We start from the raw sequence: 20,057 nt of genomic DNA, 5'->3' as shown, positions 1-20,057 counted from the left end.
GAAACAAATTCAAGGATACTGAATCTACAGCCACTCTTGCCCTTGGCAAAAGGGGGTTAGTGAATGCAGCCACGTCCCTCTCATAGAGCCCACTAAGGAGTTCGGGATCCTGCACTGTAGTGTAGGCAGTGTACTCCTTGTTACCATCAAGTTTTGCTGATCATAGCACTGCAGACAAGGATCCAATTAAGCCAATAATTTCACTTTTTTCAGACATCCTCATTTACCTTTGAAAAAAATTAAGAGTTTATCCAGCATCCTTAATTTTCTAAGTTGTGCTGCTGAAAATAAATGTGGCTCAGTGTAGGCTTACCCTTCTGAGTCTACTGAAATTCCTAGCAAAAGCAGTATGGGACTTCATGTCAATTCATCTCACCCAACTCTGAAATTAATGGAAGTTGGCAGTATGAACATCTCACAGATACTATCCCTTATCATCTGAGCTTTTGGACTTCAGCTGAAAACTGTTAAATAACAAGCCTCTCCATCTAATGAGCCTCATTATCAATGGATCCAAGGTGCAGGAGGAGTATTTAAAAAATGAATGCAGGCACTGAAGTGTTAGTAGATGGACCTTACAAGGTACTAAATCTTTATGCGGAGCTAAAAAGCTCTGAAGAAATTAAGACTTGCCTGCTTAGCTCTGAAGCCAACTTACCCTACGTGATGGACTGGCAGTGAATAGCACCACACAAGCAGAAGTGCAGAGCTGTATCCTCCAATCCTGCCTACTCAGAGAGAGCCCGCTCTGATGGGCACTGTAAGTCTAACTGTGATGGTAGATGCTGCTGCGAAAACAGCAAAGCAGTGAGAGTGTGAGGCAACAAAGTAGGACTGATACCATATATTCAGACTCGAACATGATATCCAGGGCCTTTCTGTTTTGGCATGAGAAGGGACGAGTTTAATTCCAACTCCTTGCTGACCCAGACTTCCTCACTCAGAGCTCAACCAAAAGCTGTTAATAGTAAATATCTGTAGTCATCAATGAGAGGTCTCCAAGTGCACCATGGTGTTAAGCCTGCTACTGAACAGGAAAGGAAGAGGAAGGAAGGAACACCAACAGATAATTGTCCCAAACATTTATTCAGGATGCACAATATCTACTAATGCCTCAAGCAGCTGAGTCCTATGTTCTGTGCTTCCAAAACTATGACTGCACAACAGAGGGAGAAAAACCCCGACAGACCCCGGCCCATCTGATCTGGGGCAGAACCCCTTGGGTCTGTGATGAGTTATCGGTTCATCCCAACTCCCTCTTTGGGGGTCACCAGCCTGTCTTTCCTACCCTCTTCCTGTTGCACTGACCATAGTGACCAAGAGGCAAGGATTTTGGCACTTGCTGCCGGGATGAGTGCTGTCCATGCAAGCTGCTGCTATGGGAGGCAGGGAGCAGCCACATGTGAGGTGCTCAGTGCTAACCTGCAATAAGTTATATACCCTGAGATGGCCCCTGTTGTTGCCAAGGCTGGATTATACTGATCTAATGCTTTATGTGGGTCAGGCATTACACAGGAAGTCTGACAATTCAAATTCCGTTAGAAGCTGAAGGAGAACAGAGAGAGGCTTAAACACAGATCCTCTTCCAAATGTAACCCAACAGGATCACCTGTAACAAAGGAAGTAAAAACACAGAAACAACAGTGGAGGCATATTGATGGCAATAGAAACCACATAGCGGGGGGTATAAGGATGCAATTAAAAAGACGAATCTTTCATGATGTATTTTCTGATATCTTCAAAATACAAGTTGATCTGTATGGGTGGTAATTAGAGTTCTGACACTGGGAGGATGAGAGATCTGAAAATGCACATGAGACAGACTCCTGAGAATCAAACACTCATCCTAATTAAAATATATTATTACAAATCAGTATTGCCTTTTTCCTTTCTTCAAAGTTACATTAATTTGATAAACCAAGCAGCAGAATTTCAAATGCTAATCAAAGAGATAACAGTTTCACAGGACAGATCTTTAAAATTCTCCCTCTTGTACTTTCACAGAGAAAACTGAAGCTGAAAAAAGAAAAAAACCCTGAAGAAATGTTTTTCTATTATTGCTTAACAAGAAATAGGCAGCTAATCAAAAGCAGATGCAGTAAAAACAAAAATACACAAAACCCCATGTCTGCTATCTCAATAAGGTATCAGAAAAATCCTCTTCATTTCTGTGTAATGAGACAGCATAGTTTAAAACGCAACAGGGTAAATTTTCAAAACAGCAAGCTGATCTAACTGTACAGATCCTATTGACTCTACACTGGCCATAGAGCTAAATCCCCAAGTGAATCTTTGACAACATATCCCTAAAGAAGATTAAAGGTGCCAGCTGATCTTGGTGTTAGAGATGTGGACTGCCTGGTGGAAAACCATATAGCAATTAAAATTCATTTTTATAAAATCATAAAAGTTACAGTAACATCCATCTTCCTTTCACAGAGGGATCATTCCTTTTTGTGCACCAGAATTTCTCTGGGAAGAGGAAATCATGTTCTAAAGTTACAGGCCACAGACCAGAAACTGGCTTTGTCACTCTTAACAAACTTTCTATACAGGATTTGAAACTAGGGATTGTACTTTATAATTTTGCAGCTATGGTTAAATACCATATACAAGACGTGCACTGGTTGCTGTGGTTTAAGCCCAGCCGGTAACTCAGAACCACGCAGCCACTCACTCACTCCCCACCTTTTCCCCTCGGCCCTGCTCCCAGAGGGATGGGGAGGAGAATCGAAAAAGCATAACTCCCACGGGTTAAGATACGAGCAGTCCAGTAACTAAGGTATAATACAAACCCACTACTGCTACCACCAATAATAATAATAAGGGAAATAACAAGGGGAGAGGATAAAATTGCTCACCACGCACCGACCGATACCCAGCCCAACCCGAGCAGCAATCTAGGCCTTCTGGGTAACTCCCCCCAGTTTATACACTGGGCATGATGTGCTGTGGTATGGAATACCCCTTTGGCTAATTTGGGTCAGGTGTCCTGTCTCTGCTTCCTCCTGGCTTCTTGTGCCCCTCCTCACTGGCAGAGCATGAGACTAAAAGTGCTTGATCAGAGCAAACACTACTTAACAGTAATTGAAAACATCGGTGTTATCAGCGTTGTTCCCAGGGTGAAAGTCAAAAACACAGCACTGCACCAGCTACTAAGGAGAAAAATGACTGCTACACCTGAACCCAGGACACTGATCTAGCCTATTATGAGGTGCCGCAATCCTGCCAGACCACACTACTGTGCTTACTTACACTCACTTGTTCATACGTGGTAGATGTAGGTTATAACAGTGCTTGAACATAAGGCAGATTTGTTCTTTCAGAGAAGGCAGAGCTGGCCCATGGATGAGGTGTTATAAAGCACTGAAATCAAAGAAAAGCTACAACATAGTAATGATTTCCACAGAAAAACATATGTCAAGAGGAAAAAATGAAACAAATAATGAAAGAGATGGTCTTCTAGGTTTTTCCCTATCTGTAGGGGAATATACCTGGTAGCCTTTAAAGATCCTATCACCAGCTTTTCACAAACACAGTTCTGCATAATTCTGCTTTCAGATCATTCCAGGGAACTGTGTAAATAATTTCTTCAGCATGACTGTTTTAGTGAGCTTCAGGCTTCTGAATTTTACTTTGAATTTTGGTTTTAAAAAATCATGAGAAAAACGAATTTTCTACTTCTGAAGGTTACCTGGTCTCACTTGCAATTGTGTAACCTAAACCAAAACTACACCAAGCTCTATAGCTTGTAAATATATTTTAAAGTTCGGGTTGAGATTCAGGATTGCATTGGTATGTGGTTTCATTTTCTATTGCCAAAGCATTTCATGGTTCTGTGTAAATAATGTATCTGGGTTGAGACAAGAGGAGTTCTCAAGTACAAATAAATTATTTTAGGACAAAACTGTTTGTCTACTTATTCATGGTTTTGGAAAGCCTTTAATTATTACAGGACAACAATAATTTTTACTTGCCTTTCTCCTTTATACCAGAGAAACTTATAACAAAGTGTTAGAGGAGAAGTTGTTCTTGAAATTTATTTAACTAGAAGAAAATACCGACTGATCGCCTGTCTAGAAGGTACTCTCCAGCTATATTCCAGCCCAATTTTTTCACCCACATTTCAGGTACATTCAACCCTACTCTCAAAGTTAATTCAACTCTTAATTCCCAGATCCTAAATAGCAAGCACTAAGTATTACGCTTTCACAGATTAAAAATAAGCAAATAAAGGGAAGGTGTCAAAATGACAGCAAACAGAACATTTAAATGTCGGCCTGCTACAAAATTGAAATGGTAAACAAATATTAAAAGTGGCACAGAAGCTGCAGCCTTCTCTCCTTCACATAAGGGCTGCTAAATTACTACACTGCCCAATCTTGAAAACTGTTAAATAGAACTTCAAACTAAAAATAAGTACTGCCAGAAACACTGAATTTTGGAAATGAAAATGAGCCCAACGTGTAAAGACATTTTCAAACCCTCCCACAGCTCCAAGCAGCTCTGCAGGCCGAGTCCCCGATTCCCCTCCTCAGCTGTGTCTGCACACCATGGTCTCTCCTCCACCTACCATCCAGAAGGACAAGCATTCTTTGCCTGCCTGACCAGCACCCTCTGCTTGTCCATTGCAAGCCTAGCACAAGTGGCCTTGGAAAGCGAAGGTGGGTGAAGGAGGGAAATAGAGAGGCGGAGACCATCCCCGGTTGTGCGAGACGGGGAGCCGGGGGTGCCCACAGGGAAGGAGCTTCCCCATACGGACACCAAGTGGGACAGCCAGACCCATGATTCTGCAATCTGTGACTTCTGGGGAAAGAAAGGGTAGGAGGTTTCCACTCATGTACTTCTATTTGTTTCCACTCTCAGACTTGCTTGTTTCTTTCCCTTCCACATTAGTCACTCCTCTGGGGGCAGGTGGGAGCAGGAAAGGGCACTAGGCTAACCATGTTGTTTGCTCAGCTGCATGCCAGGGTATGATGCTTTTCAAACCTGAATGGTGTAATTTGTCAGATATCCCTTGTTTTCAAAACAAATGGGAAGCTCCTCTACAAGTAAAATTGTGATATCTACAGTATGTATTAATTAACTAAAAAATTGCATTGGGTTTATGTGTAAACCCATGTAAACCCACTCCAAAACTTTATGCTGTCTGGTTTTTAGAAGGGAAAAGTCTGCTTGGAGGTAAGTCTTTTCCCCTCCAGGTAAGCACAGTACTGCATACAGCCTTTGCTGTCTATACCCCACAGATCATACATTGCCTGATGATGGCATCCCTATTATGAACTCAAAGATTTCACATTAAACTGGGTATTAGCTCTCAAGGAATTATTTTTATGCTCACTATTTCATCACTGGAGGAAATGACAGGCAGTAGACCAGAGGCTAAGGCAATGCAGGAAACAGCTTGCTAGTCTAAAACATCCAGAAAGAGAGACTCAAGCCCAGACTGCCTGAACTTTGCCATCGCCACATGAGGACGATGAGAAAGAACATCAGCTATTTCTGCATGCATGGATAAGGACAGACAGCTGTTTTGGGCTTCTCTCAGTAAATCCTTGCCCCTTTGAATACAGCCTTCTCTTTCGACAAGCAGTTACTAGCAAAAGAAACCAACTGGCGTATTTGCTACTGGTATGTGTTTCATCAAAGCCACTTATCACAGTAGGTGCAGCCTCGCAATGAGTCTGGTTCAAATTGCTCTGTGCTGCTTCTAGGCTCTTCCCGGAGAGACATCCCCACCTCCCTGCAGCTTTTGGTCCGTTGGCATATGGACCAGTAACTTACTGTCCTCTGCAGCACAGAGCTTCGGAGGTACTTGGTTTGCGCCAACCATGAGCACCTACATGTGCACATAACACATCCCTTCCTAAAGCGCGCTGCCAGGATAACCCTCTCTGCCCAGAATTCAAACCATGTTATTTCCACCTTTAAACCTCCAAAACCTGAAATCACTTAAACATATGATTAACCTAAAGTGTGTGCTTAAGTCTAGCACTTTTGAAATTAATTTCCATTGAAGCCTTCGATAGTTCACGGTGGCTTTGCAGAGACAAAGTCTGAAATACTCCACAAACTACTTCTGTTTTACAGCATTTGGGTTTAGGATTAAGTTCTCACCATGTTAAATACATTTTTTTAATTGCCGGTGATTTCAAGTGAACAAATATTTGGGGTTTTGTTTTTAAGTTTCATGCTTCAGAGAGAAATCTTCTTTTCTCCCCCTTCCTAACCAAATGCTAGGAGAAAAACTACAGCTTCTGAAAAGGAGAGTAACATTTTCTTACCACTCGTAGTCCACAGCCACTATGTCAGAACATGACAGAAGTGAGCTATACGACATTCATGTTAAAAATAGGGCTCAACAAAAAAAAAGTAAGCTTTTCCACACAGTAAGTTGGCAGAGTTTATTTGTCACTACCATTTTTTGGAGAGTAGTAGGAAAATCATTGAGCTGTGTATTTTGTATTGGTCAGTAACCCACTGGTAGCATTGGGGTGCAGAGTTCATTTACTGTTTCACAAACAAAACCCCGTCTATGACCTACTGATCCAATATTCCAGGATTCAGTTCATAAAAGGAGTAGATTCTCAATGTTAATTCTTCTTCTACATCTTAAAATGTTTCCATCTACAAATCTCCGCTCATGGAGAATGCCAGTTACTAATACTGTACTCTGGCAACTACAGCTCTAATTTCTGCAATTCCAGCTTTTCAGTGTTTTAGACATTAATCTAAAGTCTAAAGAGTTTACAATTAATATGTGGCAGGGGCACAAAGAGAAGTGAAGCACATCCCTAAAAAGAAAACATTTATGAAATGGTGTATACACCATCACTTGGGCATGCTGAGTCTCAAAAGTAATGCAAAGAGACAGAGTTTGTTTTCCTTTTCTTCTGCAAAACGACAATGAAGTGATAATAACCTCAGGAGTGTCTGTGTGTGTTTATTCCATCTTTGGCCCATTTGATGTGGTTTTGGCCTAAGGAAAAGCTGAAGGCTAAACGTATTTTAAGTGGGCTAAAACCAAGATAAACACATGTCCCTGAGGTCATTATTTCTATTAGATGACAGCTTGCATAAAATATCAAAAGCATTGTAAAAACAGTGTAAACTTTAAAAAATATATTCTTTCGTATGTCAGCACATCTTTTAGAAAGTGTATACTGTTTCTAAGCAATTGTTTCTTCTATTGTCAAAGTTCCTTCTTCAGGAACAGAGAAACCAAAGTTTATTTGGACTTTGGCTATGCGTGAGATAGTCTGGGCTTTGTAAATCCTACACATAGCACTGTAAAATGCAAACAGTGTATCCAAGCAATAATCATGCTCATCATGCACGTAATAACTGTGTACATAGAAATATCTATCAGCTACACTTCAACTTCAAAAATCTGATCTACATAAGGAAGATTGTCAGTGCTTTAGAAACCATGCTAGGTCTTGATTATGGGTACACAATGCAATTTAATAAGGTTTATGCCTGGTGCAGACTAAATCTATCCTTGTAACTGAAAATTATGTTAACACAGTTTAGTCTTGATTTTTGGTATGTATTCTGAGGGGAGTGATGATCAGTGAGCCAAGTAAGCTGTTTCAAAAACACACTTCTTCCTCCACAGGTGAGTTAGGGGAACAGAAAGCCCTTCCCTTGTATCAGTGCTCTGGCTTCCCCCTGCAGCCTTGGACTGTCCTGGCAAAGCTTGTCAACAGGGGGTTTGTCGACTCCCCTCATCCCCTCTTTTTCTTTTCAACTCTCCCAGACACAAAATTGGCATGTTTTCTATTGCTTGCTTTAGAGCAACTCCATCCTGCTGATACCCTTAGAGTGTTATACTGCATCACAGTTTGAAAACTATATCTTCCACATAGAAGGTTAGTGATGGAAATATTCACTTTTGGGGAGAAATAACATCAAAAAACATTTTTTCTCCCCTTCTTTTTAACACCCTAATTCTGCAGACACAGTATTAACCCACAGCTAATTTGTCCTCTTTTCTGCACTCTGAAAATCAAAAAGGAACCCAAAATTTTACATTTATTTTCTTAAAATTGTTTTGCTGGTTCTGGGGTTGATCTAAAAGCTGCAAGTATTTCACAGTTCCCAGCAACGGAACCTATTTGGGAGGCATTGCGCCTTCAAGACGTCAACTGTTGCTGCAGTTAATTTAAAATTTCTCTTTCCCAGCCACTTTGAATGGGTAAAAAGTGAAAAACTAAGGCTTCTATCAATGAGTATGTCACAAGACAGAAGTATGACTGACTCTAAATCCACATCTGGGTTTCATCTATTTTCAGTCTACCCATTTCTCCATAGTCCTGTTAGACTTTAATGTTGTCCACAATGTTTCTTTTCTGTAATATTATCAGTTCACTGTTGGTTTAGGCAAAATGCAGTAATTTTTTAACCTTCCCTGAGTGACGTACAGAAGACCTTTCTGCACAGGGAGCAGGAAAGCAAGGAAAACAGCAAGCCTCCAATAACACCATCACATTCTTCTCTAGTGCAACCTTCCCAAAATTAGCTTTTGGTAAACTTTTGTTTGCAATAGACTGGAGGGCAGTAGACCACTTCAGCTAAGACTACTTGTCCTTTTCTTTGGATCATTCACTGAATACTACTACACAAACACTTAATAACTTACCTAAGAATTAGATTAGTGAGTTGCATTAAATATGTGGATTAATTTGTATAGTGACTAGAGTTCTGTGCTTTTCTTGTACTTTTCTGCAATTAGAGAATATAAGAGCATTGTTAGGACTGAAATAAATAGGGTTTCGGTTCTGTAAGGAATTTTAGGATTCAGATATGAAGATTATGTGAGGGGCTTAGCAATATGACAAACATTGCTTACATGACCTTAGAAGGCTTAGAGCAGATTTCAGTTTTGTCATTCCAGGAGAAATTTCTTCCATTATTCTCTGTTACAATCTGCTGAACTCTTATTAGTCTCAGTAAATCAACATTCACACTGAACCGGAATGATTTGCATGTAAATCTGCAACCGCCACTTCATTTGTACGAGTACAGTTGAAGCCCTGTTCAAAGCAAGCAATAATTACAATGTCCATTTTCACTGTATGTACAGCTTAGCTGCTTCTTCTGTACAGCTACAGACAATGCAATATTATTGCTCCATTACTAAAATACTGGCCCCGGTAAAGAAATTTATGGGGCCACATGTGTCAAGTTGCAATAAAGTGGTGAACTATGGCTTAGCATTTTCCTTCCAAGTCCACCACTTTGGATACCTGGCATGCTCACTGTCACTGGTGCTTATGATGGTCATGATTTCATCTGCGGGCTTCTTGTTTGGTCAGGTTTTGGCTCTGCCATAAAATGTTCCTCCTGTTGGCTAATAGAAGGAACCAACAGCTGCCTGCCAGTTGTGTTCACAGTAATGAGTAGAGATGTTAACTGGAAAGTGCAGAGAGGAAAAAAAGAAAGAGGAAGAATGAAAAAAGAGAAGGGAGAAGTAGTTCAATAGGGAATGCCATATGTGGACAGCAAAAAATAGGGTAAATTGAACAAAACCAATGAAGAGCAAAGGAAATCTGATCTCTTACACCACAGAAAGTCCATTGACTTCAGTGGAGTTACTTCTGCTCAGACCTTTGTTTTTAAAGAAAATAATGAGAGGTTCACAGAAAAAATAAAAAATAAAGATAAAAAAAGGGAAGTGGAAGAAAGCACATAAAGATTAGAAAGGAAAAGGAAATCCTGATATAAAAAAGAACCCAAATGCTAATGAGTAATACAAAATGCTGTTTCCCTCTCTCATGTTCTGCTCCAGCTGCTTCTCCAAACTCCATCCAAGCAACGTTCCCTAGTTAAATTTGTTGTTTGGTTGTTTTTCTTTTAATTACCCAACATTGCCTAAGCACCTCTGTATATCAAAATACTGCAAACATGGAAACAATAGCTTTCCATTTTAGGAAGTGGAAGAAATGAGACTTGCAATGCTGTTGTAAGCATACACCGCTCTATTCAGGAATGGAAGTAGTGAACCTACCCTCTTAAACTTTTGCTAGCAGTTGCACATTTCTGAGGTGTTTGCATCTCTAGTATTTTGGTTGCTAGGATTCCTGGCCCCCTTCCCCTTACTTCTCCCTCTCCCCCCACCACTACTTACGAAATGACACTAAAAAGAAGAAGTGAGGAGAGATGGCTTTAGAGCTTTGCTCTTATTTTCCATTCTCTTCTTTCCATGTCTAGTTCTCCTAGAATGGCAGCAGTCAGACACTTTTTTAATTCCTGAAACAGTCCCATTCTGTGCATTGCCAATGATATCCATATCTTTGTTTCTATTAGTGTTCCTCTAATTTCATAATTTCTTTTTATGGTCTGATCTTTATAACATCTTCCTCTGACTTTTTTTTTTTAAGTATGATTGTGTTTAAACTTTGTCCTTTTCTCTCATTTTTTTCTTTTTTTTCTTTTTTTTAAGAAAGGACTAAAATATGCAGGGAGGAATAAAAACGCCTTTGAATAAAAGGCCAATTACACTTATATAACGTTACATTTCCTGCATTGAATTTGCATACCGCATCAATAGTTTTCAGAAGACTTCCAAGAAATAACAAAGAAAAGAACAAGAACAGCCTATGCCAAGAACATCCCTAAAGAAAAAAAAAACAGCCATTCTGTTTGAGTACTAAGAAAACAGTGTTTTACTGCTCAGAGCTCACGATATCCTCCCTCATTAGAGAAATGTCTGCAAGCTGTAAACTATCTGCCCTGGCGGAGGATTCACAAATCACAACAATTACCTGCTTCTTTTGGATATTGAATCAGCTAATTACTCACCAAAGTTTGGATTGGACATCTGCTACCTGACTTATTTTAGTATCCACCACAGAGTGCTTCTTGGCAAAGGTTTTTAGCTTTTCCCCATGCCCAGCTCTCAGTAGGAAAATGGGAAATTATTTGGATGCCATCACTAACCATTAAGTAAAACTAGGATAACTCTGGCCTAGGGTACCTGATCCCTGGATGACCGGTAGGATCTCTCCATGCTTCGAGCCAAAATGAGTATTAATGCAGGTACAATAAAAGTAAATGAGAGGAAAAAAGAGTGGGAGGAGAGGGAAAAAAGAGGTGGAGGAATAGTCAATTAGACTTCTAGTGGGCTGAAAAATAAATAACCAGTAGCCCCTAACGTAATATGAATTATAGTTTGGCAAGCACCAGGGGTGAATCACAACATCTGGCATCCTAGGTGTTACTGTTTATCTAAACTACTAGCATCTGTGCAAGCAAGTCCTGCCAGTACCATTGCCTAGTGTCATCTTTTATGTTGGGAAATGAGTGTTAAAATGTTATACAAGGCTCTGTTGAAAACCCACTTTTGAAACTCCGTGCCAGAACTTCCTCTCCAGGGAGGAAATGCACTAGTTGTAGGCAAGGGGCACTCCCACTGAAATCATAGGAGGTTCCACCCACTGAGATGAAGGATGAATTTGCCCCCAGTAATAAAGGTTGTTGCTGCTCAAACTAACTAATTAGCTATATTTACAGAGCCAGTGACTCACAGCACCACCAGGGCAGGACCCCAGGCAACCTGACCAGAATACATGTAACATTGATATAGACACCCATAATATATACACCAAACAATATTCCATTCCTGCTTTCTGTTTGAATATACCAAGTTCAACACTCCATCTGTATTCATTCTTTAAATCTCATCCTAATGATTAAAGATAAATTTTAAATGGCAATATAAAAAAAAAAAAAAAAAAAAGAAAAAGGCTGATTTCTTTACACAAGAATCACATCCACCATAAAAACTACTATTCACATTGAGAAGGATGAACAATTGGACCTGAATCAATTACATCTCTAGCTTCCAGTGTACTAGAAAACATAGAACAATGAAACCTAAATGGGTAATTTGCCCTGGCATAAGGATTAGAATCAGAATGACACTGGTCTAATGCTTAAAAGATCAAGGCAAAACACTGACTATATTACTGGGACTGACATATTCTGCTTTTGCATTTCATTGAAACTCATGCTTACATTAAAGGAGGACTCAAAACTGTGCACTCAGGTCCAGAGGTCACCAGCCGAATTTTTTGTAAGCTCAGTCATTTTCTTATTAACCAGAAAGAAAATGATAGACCCCATTAAGAAGTCCTGGAAAGATTTCATTAATTACATGGCCACCCACTAGGCTCAGAAGATATTCAGTATCTGTTTCACTAGGAAATACAGAGATACTTTGATAGTTTTTAAGTATATTCCTACATATTTCGCAATTTACATTGCAAAACATGTTCTAGAAATATCCTTAACAAAGTAATTGTGAAAGACATCGTCTATTCTTAAAAAGGCGGTGGGTGGGGAGCAGCAACCATCCAAGAAAGGATGTGTCACTCTACTGCATGTTGAAAGCCTCTGAAACCACTAGCTCTGCCTAGTCACCTCAGCTTCTGCACAGCTGTGGACAAGTCATTGTGTTTCTCGTTGCTTCTCTTTTCCACACAAACTTTCTATAGGAAATGAGTTTACGCATGGTTCACTCCTGGGATCAAGTTCTACCCTGACTTGGGTTCTGTATGCATAGCATACAGATGCATGCATGATGCATAGCACTGCACCAATAGTCTCTGCAAAAATTGCAAAATACAATGTTAGGTCCAGAAGTGAACTATGGCTATTTCAATGTCAGGATTAACTATTTTCACCTTCAGGAACAGATAGAAAACTGTTGATTCAAGACACAGTATTCAATATTGCAGCTGGAACATTTGGGTTTTATCAATTCACGCAGACCCACACAAGTAGCTTTTGGCCTAAAGCAAATGAAAGAGGGTGAGAGGATATGTGCCAGGTGTCCTAACTCCAAATACTCTCACAAACTGGATGTAATGAATCTAAAGCGTCTCCTGCACAAAACCTTGATTTTTTTTCTGCTGAAAAGTTTTACAGTGCAGACATACATTACCATAACAAAGTTTGGTGGCATGTTGAAAATGTAGGGAACACATTAAAAAAAATTGCATTTGATAATGTAAACTACAAGATTACTGTACCAATTGTATTGTTCATGTACATATTTAATTCAGTAAAAAAGAATTGAACCTGAATTTATTTGTAGCTGCCACAGAATTCCCATTTTATCACAGGATTCCCCAGGGGGCTCTAGGAACAAGAGGGCCTTGATGCAGAGTTTAGATATAGTCTCCACACAGTACATGAAGTACATGAAGTGCAAACCAAGAGCAGGGAATGACATGGATTCTTTCTCCATTAACACTACAGTATTGAAGTTAGCAACACTGCACATAGTCATATCTGCCTGAACCAAAAACCAGGCCAATAAACATAATTTAAGACCCTTTAATTCTGAAATTTTAGGAACCAGTGACAAACAAATCTAGAGGGGGCAGAGATGGCTGTAGGCTTGGGTCATAAACTAGAAGTAGATTTATTTACCCAGAGCTCATTCACTTTATTTGAGCTGCTTCCCGTTCTTGATGGATTTAAATTTAGCTGAAGTTACTATTGTTGACAGACATGAAACTATTGTTGAGAGACGTGAGACTCTTCCTAAATTAACCTCAGCAATGAGCAAAACACTCTATTTGTCCTATGAGTTTCTCAAGATCTGCAGGAAGATACCTTCATTCAGATTGAAATTTAAATTAATGAAGATTCATTTGCTCTCCTTTCATCTAGAAAACTGTAAGCATTCAACCCTGGTAGGCACCTTTTGCTATAAACGCAGACTTTTCCAGACCTTTTTCACCATCTAGTCAGCGGACAAAAAGCAAAAATGTTCTTTATCCTATGCACAAGCAAAACACACAATTGTATACCCTTTACAAGTCTTCCCTATCTCTTGTCTCGAAGCAGAATTTCCTTGTCCGGCTGGTCAGAAAAGGCACAAGCTCCTCCAGCCCAGCTCCTCCAGTGTCGCTCCTGTGGAGCTATCTCCCACTGAGGGGTTGAGCAGCAGCTCCTCACAGCCTCCCACCATGCTCTTGCACCAGGGTGAAGGACTTCGGAGGCCCCATAACAGCAATGCAGCCCCACCGCCAATGCAGGTGTCAGGCTTTACACTGCCACTGTGGTCTTATGGCCTGAGAAAGCATTTGGGACCTTCCTTAGAAATGTTCTAACTGGCTGACATTATTAGGAATTAAAATTAGTGAAAAAGAAAAGTGCTAAAGAGTTCCATTTCTCCCAACATATACAATTACTTCTCCCTCAACTTTAGAGGAGTTTTGCATATGTAACAGGTTAAAAGACTAGCACACAATACATATAGGCATTTACCCGGTCTTAATATTTTAAGGACAACATAATATCTGTTATATAGCTCCAGAAGAATTTGCTCACTTTGAAAGACAGAATGATGGACAGAAAAGTCAGACAAAGAAAGCAGGACAGAACACTGCTTCTTACCATGAGAAAAGCTGGACAAAATTTCTACTACTCCTGTTTCATCTGGGATATTTATTTATTTATTTTTTTAATCAGCTAAGTACTAATCTTCTCTGGGATCTGAGGAACTAAGAAATATGACTCACAAGCGTTTATCCTTCAATAACAAAAACATAAAAGACAAGATTAATAAAAAATAGCCCTAACCTGCTGTTCAGCTTTAACTGTCACCTCAGGGGCTGACCACAGTCTCTTTTAATCACAGAGATGACTGATTCAGGATTCACACCCTGAATGTGAAGGTTGGTTGCATTTTAAAGAATTAATAGTAGAGAATTAGAGGTGTGTGCTATCACTGGGGACAAGATGGAGCAAGAGAGCTCAGTAAAGCCTTCAGGAGTGAAACGGATAGTTCCTGCATAACACAGTGTTCTGAAGAAAGAGGTGGCCAGTGTGGAAGCCAGTGCATGGTGCAGCTACTCTGCCATGCTAAAGTTGCCACATTGGGTTGCAAAGAGAGGCTGCCTTTCAGTTATGGAAGCCAGATTATTATCTCTGTCTGTTGTACAATGTAGACAGTTCAGGGTTAATCCAGCACTGAATCCCACTCCTCATCTTAGATTGTGTCAGACAAATGAGCTTCAGAATATTGCTAGGTGTCCAGACCAAGACAAGTTCAGCATGCAAACAATCAGCCACCTAATATTTCTAGTCTCTTTGCAAACACTGGCAGAAATCTCTACACAATTATGCTGAATTCTTTTATAAGAACATCTGAAATCTTCCACAACTGATTTATGTTTTAAATGGTTTGAGTTTTCTCAGTGGAAGGAGCTGTAAAGGTGTCTATCCTGTTCATCGCCTCATCTGTACAGTTTGGATCACCAACCCTACTTCCTCCACAAAATTCTAAAACACCTATTCTTCCTCACATATTTCTAACAAAAAGTGTATCAGGGTCCTTCCGCATATGACCAACAGGGAGTGGAACAGACCCTATGTTCAGTAGTGATGAGAGAGCAAGCAATGCAAGCATCAGTCAAAACGGCATCTCACCACAAACCACGATAGTTTGTCTATGCAGAGCGCTGATGAGGCTGCTCCTACAACCACCATTTCAGTTTGGGGTGCCTGACATCAGAAAGAGGTCCCAGAAGAGGAGAGTCTGTATTATGAGATGACATGAAAGGAAAGAAATGTAGGTGGGAATATGAGCATATAAGGATGGGAATGTTTATTTATGGACTGGAGCCTGAAAAGAGTAAACGCATGAGAGGAATGGGATTAGTTTAGCAACAGCAAGGGGTGAATTAGCATCAAAACGATAAAAATAAGCAAAGGAAAAGTTTAGTCTGAATAGGAGGAAATATTTCTTAATGGCAAGGTATGTTAGGCTGTGGAATAGCCTCCCCAGAGACACCTCAATTGCTTGAGTAATTTAAGACTAGATGAGACAAAGCACTTGAGAATTCACTGGGGGAACAGCCATGCCCTGCCATTATCTAATAGGTGTTTTCCATCTCTAACTTGTATGATTCAACTGACATTAATTGGCATTAGGGTGTGAATCAAAATAAAATACAACCCCTAAATGTTACCAGACGCCAGCGATCAGTTTTCCTGTTACTGCTTTTCAGCAAAATGGAAGAAAGTAACGTAACTTCAGAGACCCAAGTGCCATGATCAGTTACAGCATATTTACATCATGCTAAGAAATATTTTTAGAGTCATTCCATTCTGGTATGTTACACTGACAGCTAAAATCCATAGCACCTACAAAAGTGCCGTTCAGTTAAGATGCTTCTGGCTCTCCACAAAGAGTAACTCAATCATAGGCTGAAGAATCTGGGGTAGGAGTAAAGAAATCATTTTCCTTAGAGAACTGTGTCCTGAAGACGGAGAAGGAAGGTTGAGGTTTTCAAGTACAACAAGAACAAAATCAGTTTGGGAAAGGGCTAGTTACATCAAGGATATTTCTCCCACAGTCTAACTACTGGTATGTTTAATCTCCACCTCTCCAGCAGACACCTAAATTTTACATGCTGCACTGAACTCCCAGCATGTTTTTCAGTCACTTTGCTTACATTTTTTCCTGTACCTTCTACTATAGCTACAATCCAGAAATTCTTTTTCTTTAGTGTAATCAGTTCTCTATGTTAGCTCAGCTCTGCTCCTGCAAAAGTTAGAATAAAACATTAAACGAACACTAAAGGCATTTTAAAAACTTATCCTCCACACATGACATGGCTACTGAATATTTTTTAAATATTTAATACTTTAAAAGCTGGGTCTATCCAGGTTAGTTGGTAAGTTTTATTAAGATACTGAGGTAATAATAGTTTAAATTTCTAGAATATGGGGATGGCAGAAAATCCTAGCAAAGCACTGTGACATACTGCAAAAACTACATTTTAGAAATGTAGAAACAGAAGGGAAACCAAGTAACTTGCCAAAGATGACTCTACATGGAAAAGAAACAATAAAGTCATCCATTCAGATACTCCTCCTAGCAAAGTTAGATGCCCATATGTCCCAAGCATCCAACCACAAAGCCTTTACTGTGAGTAGGTGGTGGAAGCAGCCAAGCCCCACTGCAACCATAAAGCCCAGGAAGGAACCCAGAGCAAAGGCTCCCAAAATCAGAGGAGCCCTGTGCTGCCAGCTCATAGAGTGATGGAGAAATAGTGGAAAGGACCAGAGCGGCATTTCTGTCTAGGAGGGGACTTGTGCCATGAAGTGAAGCAAGTCTGCTAACTGTAAAAGTGCAATGAGCTTTAGGTCAAGTAATTTTGTGTGAATGTGTCTGGGGAGTGGTCACCCAAATGGACGGCAATAGCTTCCAGCATTGGGCTACAAAGGTTTTACAGAGTTCTCTTTTCTCCCTTCCAAATAATGCAGGTTTTTAAGCAATGACTCATGTTTGTGAATTGGGAAAAATTAACTCATTGAGTGCCAGAAGTTTGATTTTTGCTGGTTTCAGTACAGGGCTTGAAGTAACATATTAGTAGAAATCTCATTAAATTTAAGTCTGAGTCTTGCTAGAAGAAGCCACCACCTGAGAAAAGGTCTGTAACATAGAGACCGATGCTCTGAGCCACTACCACCAAGCCCAAGATTACACGAGCGTCCAGAGGACAGTAAGCATGGCTTTATATCAATAAAGAACAGAGAGCAATTTGTATTCAAATACAAAGCAGCATACATTTCTCACCCTGATATCCCTCATCATCATCATCATCAAATGGCCCATCTTCTCCAGAAGACTTCAGTGCTCCATTTCTGTCATCTAGTCTGCTCAGGATTTTTTAATTTTCATTGACTGAGTTTGTCTACCTACAATGGAAGAGTGCAATGTGGTCAAGAGTCTTCTACTGGAAAATGCACTCCCATTTAGCCAACTAAATTAATTCATGCCTGCTAGTGAACCCTACACAGACAGTTTTAACGCTCTATGTCTTTTCTGACTTGGAGCAGATCTGAGCTAGTAAAAGAAAAAGGCTCATGCAGTTAATAACAAACCACCTTGAGCCACTCAGTTCCCTGTCCTGATGCAAATTTACATTTTTAGGAGCCATTCCTAATTTATAGTTATTTAAATAACCTTTGTTGTACGAAGGGTTCTGCCTGAGCCATCCATACCATACAAGGCACCCCACATTGAAAGTCGACTCTCTGACCTTTTATTCTCTGGCCAGGAATGAGGCATGCCATGTACTTATATGCTCTGCCTCTGGGCACTACTCTGGGTAAGTTACTTGGACAGCACCTCTTGCCAGCTGATTCACAGAGTGGAATCTGCATAAGCTCTTGAAAAGAACTACTCATTAATATTCCTAGCCAGAGGCAAGTGTGCTACAACTCAGTGAGAGGAAGGGTCAGGGAAAGGGAAAAAGAAAAAAAGTAAAAAGAAGGGAAAAGAATCGAAGGCCTCACAGAACAAGTCAATACCCCAAGACAAGTGGTCCCTTTGTTGACAGAAGAAGAACAGACTATTCTGCTCTAGGAAGAACTATGCAAATAGACTGAAAACAAGGAGATATTTTCTATTCTATTTTTATCAATAGCCCAAGAGTATCAGACAGACTAGGACAGCCCCTTCCCCTAGGATACTTGAACAATTTAATAGAACCAAACAAAAGAATTGGGGACTTCCACAGAGCATCAGCCCTTCTTTAATCAATAAAGCAATTGCAAAACTGCTTCCCATTTGGCTCCAAACATTCTAGGCATATGTTCCCTTGCCCTGGTATGGTCTCTTCCTCTATTTGCCACCTCCTTTTCCCCTCCCCATGCTCCATCCCTAAAACTGTGCTTCTCTTCAGCTATGGAAATTTCCATCTCTCTACAGTAAAACACAAGGATTTTGCCAGTACAGGGAATCATAAGAAGATTGCAGTAGTACATATGTTTTTATCTGAAACAGGAATTGCCTGCCATTCCCCTCTGCTGCTTCTAGAAAAAGGGGGGGAAAAGGTAGAAAAGAGGTGGTTATGTTATAGTTATTCATTTTCTTTTGAACTGATATATCACTTTTCCTATTAAGATTTAATTTGCTTTAGCATGAAGAGATCAGCAAGTGAGTTCCGTTTTAATTAGACAGGTACTAAACAGTTTGATAGTAATTTGAATACTGGCAAGCTGGAGTGCTCACTGGTCCATGAACAGAAACGATATTACAGTGTTCAACCTGCTTGAAGAGAAAAAGTCCCTTAAATATTTTACATGCAAGGGAAAAATGGAAGAGAAAGATATGCCAACCGGTGAGATGAAACATGGGCAATACGATACCAAGGCTGACCTGTAACCCACCTGCAGAACTTGTTAGCTACGTGTCTGTACTTTCTGCTCCTTAGCAGCAAGCCCAATTTAGAAACACTTACTGCAGGTAGGGGTGTAAAGTTAGAACAACACAGAACCTGGAAAACTGTCTCTCACAAACAAGATTTTGGAGCAATCAGTGTAGATGCCAATGCCCAAGAAGAATGAGTCATAAATGTGTCATAAAAGATAGCTGCATGCACAGGAAATGAGAAGCACACAAATGTTGAACTTGTGCAGGTAGGCTTGCTGCTCCTTACCATAGCTCAGCCTTTATGTGCTCCTTCAGAGTGTCCGTAGTTATTGTTTCTTCCTTTTCCACAGAATTTTTCCACTGGCACTTTTTACAAGTAGCCCATTTATGACAGTAGGTTCTCTCACCAACTCTTTTGCCTCAAATAGCATGTGTACCAGCTTGCCAATGATTAATTCCTTAGAAAGAAGGCTACTTATAAGTCTCCTCTGGGTTGCAGGAGACTCATCTCTTCACTCATCTCTCTTTTGTTGCTCCTACGCGAGTGACTTTTTTCCTTCTCTGTCCTTCTTCAGGTAAATCATGCTTCCAGGAGTGGCGTTGCTAGGCCAGCAAGCAAAGACTCTGTTTTATTTAAGGTTTCTCTATTACTGCTGTCCAAAAACTAGAATAAAAACAGTGCACTTATATTCTTACTGAGCCAAATAGAAATATACATAGACGTATATACATATACAGACCCACCTTTCATCTGTTGAAAAGCTGGCATCTCCAGCTTCTGAATACATCAACATGAGCCATTATAAATAGTATCAGCTCATATATGCTACTCTGCACCCAGGCACTAACCTGATTTGGGAGACACTCTCTGAATCAT

Source organism: Strigops habroptila, chromosome 3 (assembly GCF_004027225.2).
Source record: "Strigops habroptila isolate Jane chromosome 3, bStrHab1.2.pri, whole genome shotgun sequence".
Lineage (NCBI taxonomy): Eukaryota > Metazoa > Chordata > Aves > Psittaciformes > Psittacidae > Strigops > Strigops habroptila.
This window is presented reverse-complemented; position numbering follows the sequence as displayed.